Source organism: Chiloscyllium plagiosum, chromosome 26 (genome assembly GCF_004010195.1).
Source record: "Chiloscyllium plagiosum isolate BGI_BamShark_2017 chromosome 26, ASM401019v2, whole genome shotgun sequence".
NCBI classification, from domain to species: Eukaryota; Metazoa; Chordata; class Chondrichthyes; order Orectolobiformes; family Hemiscylliidae; genus Chiloscyllium; species Chiloscyllium plagiosum.
In genome coordinates, this window is record NC_057735.1 from 23,721,679 (window position 1) to 23,725,710 (window position 4,032).

A 4,032-nucleotide genomic window follows, 5' to 3' on the forward strand; every position below is an offset into this window, starting at 1 on the left:
AAAAAAAAACTGGGTCTAAAGGATACAACAAGCAAAATGCAGCACTTACCGACTTACCACAACGGGTCTTATTATTTAGGTTAGAGGAGGAGGGCGGGTGGGAGACACTACCTCTGTAGTGCCTCGGGTTATTCCCTGCGCGTTGAGGAGGGCGGGTGGGAGACACTACCTCTGTAGTGCCTCGGGTTCTTCTCCTGCACTTTTAAAGGGAAAAAAAAACTACCTGGCTGCCCCTCTGGTCTTCGTCACTTCCCCCTGCTGCTCCCGCTCTTTCTGTAAAGAGAGAAAAAAACACCGCTGCCCGCTACCGGTAAGTAATTTTAAAACAAACTGTCTTACCTTAGCTGCTGCTCGCACTCAAAGTCTGTAATACTTAACTTTTTAACTCTTTTACTACTCAGTACCTTTTGTACCTAAGATGGTGCCATGTGTGGCAACACTGTACACTTTTGACTGCACTCCTGTACTTCTGTACTCGAGTACAGGTGACAAAAATATCTAAATCTAAATTTCTTGTGGCGATAGATGCCAAACTATTTATACACTCCAGTGGTTTTCTTTACCAGTATATCAAACTCCATGCACCAAAAAGCAAAACAAAAAGTGACCAGTGTTCTCTTCCATTGTTCCCATGAAGTCATCAGGTTTATTACATAAGGAGATAGCCAGGGCAATAGAACATAAACATAATACTGCAGAACACTCAAATTAGTAAATTGGAACAAAAATGACTGGAAAAGTTCATTTAAGTCAGGCAGCATCTATGGAGAAACAGAGTAAATAGGTACAATTTTCATCCTATCTGGAGATGGTGTGAAGTCTCCTGCCAGTGAGCTCAGTGACTAATTGATGGTCAAGAAGATCCATGAGGGACCCTTGTGATTCATTACCAATCAAGGTCCTTTAATAGTTAATTAAATGCACTTAAGGGTCTAAACTTGTTACTAGCCTGATTATCGACCTCCCTTCCAGGCAAGGGTTTCCAACAAGGAAACCAATTACACTTCCCTCCCAAGTTGGGGAGGCAGGGCTCCATTTGCCTCAATTTGGGCTAATCAGGACATTAATGGAGGTCAAAATGGTGGATGCTAAAAGACAAATCCACACCCTTGTATCACCCTCCATTCTCTCTGTAAACTCAGTCCATGAGACCCAAAGGAAAGATTTATCTTTATGCAATTAGATCGCTTGAAGACTAAGCCTCTGGTGATGTCCAGGACCCAAATGTGGAACTTCAACATCAAGGCCTGAGATTCAATGAGAAGCTCCTTTGTCAGCTCTGAACAAACTGATTTAAACTCAGTCTAGTGATCTATCCCATTGCTGGGGGACAGAGAATCAGAAGCCACATCCAATAACTTAGGCTACAAGATGAACTGAAGAAAAATGGACACACAACAATTTGTAAGCAGTGGCATGGGAAGGACTAAGTTGGTGCATGATAAGATGGAGAGGAAAAGAGAATAAAGAAGATTTCATGATGGAAGGGTCACAAATGGTGGGAATGGATGGAGTGAAGAAGCGTAAGTGGTGTCCAAATGAGGTATGAATTCCTATATCAAAAAATATCTGAATGCAGTATGAAGGGATTAAAAAAAATAAACAAGTTAAAGATCAACCCAGCAAAAACCGGGGAACAGAAACAAGAATCATACAGGTCTGTGCTTATTTCCAGGGGAGTTTTTATAACTCATGTCTTGCAGTACTCACAGCTTTGTGTTTTTCAAGGTCTCTGTCCAAACCTTTTTAATTTTTTCTTGAAATGTTGGTGCCACTGGCAATTCCTAATTGACAGTAGGTCCTCCCAGTGAAATCCATGCTGTCTCATAATTGTATATGTTTCATGTGCCTATACCAGCTTTCTAGATTTCAGATGAATCCTGTTGCACTGCCTCCTATCAAGAATTTGGAAATGTTACCCACATCTACCGTTGCAGACAGTGCATCATGGAATAATGTACACCAAATAACTCCTTTCCCTTCTTTATAGGGTGACTGAACTATTATTAGATCAATAATTCAATGGTTTTAGTTCTCTGACGGGAGGAGCTATATGGTGAAATGTTGCTGATCTTTCAACTCCAGTCCTGATTGACATAAATGTAATTTCCTCTGGCTGATCGATGCAAAGATTTCAGGTGAAATAATTTTTGTCTGGTTTCAATTGCATAGCTTTTATTATTGTACAGCATGAAACTGCTTCGGGCCTGGGACTAATTGGCAGAACCTCTTTCTGATGCCTTGCAATGACCGTGAACAAATGTGGAAAGCTTTTTAAAAAAACTGTCAGGAGCTGAGGGTATTTTTGGAGAAGGGGTTATTGTAATATCTTGAAGGCAGACCTGTGGGAGCTGTGGTCTATCTGGAATGGGGGGCACTTAAAATAGGAGGATTTCAGTCACTTCCCCCCCCTCCCCAAAATTATGAGGTTAGATGGTTTTGAGACTGTTCACCCCAATCATATATATTTCTCTAATTTAAGAGCAAAACACTGCTATTGAAAATCTAAAAGACAGGGTGTTCCACAGATTAAAGGTTTACAGGCCCTTTACAACCAACTTGTGACACGTTCTTCTGAAACTTTGAGTAAAGGAATTAGAAGCAGTTTTATAAACACATCATGCAGCCAATGTAAACAAGAGAGTTCAATGATGATAGAGCATCTGGTTCCAATCATTTCAAAATTAGCATTTACCTACTTTTCTCACAAATAGTGAAATAGTTAAGCACCTTTATTATAGCACCTTATTACATTAAATTTGTTAAAGAAACAGGGTTATTAACTCATCTGTTATTGACAAACAAGAAAATTACATGTTTTCACTTTGTTTACTAACGTGAACTGAACTTGTCACTGATATTGCAAATTGAAATCCCTTCAGAAAATATGGCCCAGGTACAAGTACAAGATGGATCCGAATTGGTGATGGTGATTTCTTTGTCATATTTGTGATTTCATTGTAGCAAACAATGGAACACAAAACATGCTGCTTCTGAACATGATCCTTCCTAGAATTCAAGGTTGCAATAGGAAATGATCAAAAGCCTCTCTGTGTGAGTAGTAAATTCTTTTTGTTCATATTTTGATAGCAGGGATCATGGAGAAGAACACTTATCCACCTAATGTATAGCAAAAGTGCAGAAACCTCAATATTAGAAACAACAATATACAGTATTGTTAAAGATGCACTGCAGATTAAAGCTGACTAGCACTGCAGTTAGATATGCTAAATTAATCCACTCAAGGATAATATGTCACTCTCCTTACATCCCTGGAACCATGTAATGGAGACCATTGATTCTAGGAAATTATAAGTCAGTGTTGGCAGAAAAGAATTCGCTGTGCCAAATTAGAGGGAAATCAAAATCAAATGTGGGCCTCTCAAGGAATGCAGATTGGGATTTGATCATACCTTGAGGCTAAAAGAGCTAATCTCTTCATCTTTGGTGGGTGGTATTAAAAAAAAGGAAAACACAGATGTGAACCATGCACTTTCTTCATAATGTTATAAAGCTTAATACATATACTTGATATGAAACAGAAATATGTGCTTCTCATTTTGGCATTCCTTGCCTAGCCTATCACATTTAATAGTCTTTATTTGAAATTGAAGTCCTTTCTGTATGAAGCAGGCCTTGAATCAACTTGAAATTTCCTACACAAAAAAGCCCTGCAAATTCCAGAAGTTTCTAAAGCTAAGTTCATTTATCCTCAGATAACGGTCTTTCTGGGGTTAATTTCCATTAATTAAAATTAAAGAATGTGAAACCAAAATATTTTGGGTATTACAGAAAACCACGATGATAGATATTTCAACTAATACTGCTAAAGTGATATTTTTGTTTAAGACATAACACCAAAATATAACTAAGCATCTAACAATGTATGTTGTCTCTGAAAAAGGACCTCAAATTCCCCTTATGACTTTTTTTCCTTAGGAAGATCTCTGTCACTTTTTTCCTTTTTGTGGATGTTGTGGCATTGTGAAATATGACTACATTTGTAATCACTCCTTGCCTGTGTAGAAAATA

General features: G+C 38.4%; 1 long non-coding RNA gene across 1 annotated transcript in view; it reads right to left on the minus strand.

The window, feature by feature from the left end:
* Positions 1–859, minus strand: part of LOC122562979 — a 5,615-nt gene extending 4,756 nt beyond the window's left edge. Inside the window, exon 1 of the long non-coding RNA XR_006315453.1 lies at positions 564–859. This is a non-coding gene — a long non-coding RNA (uncharacterized LOC122562979). The remainder of the gene's footprint in view (positions 1–563) is intronic.
* Between the last annotated feature and the right edge of the window lie 3,173 nt (positions 860–4,032).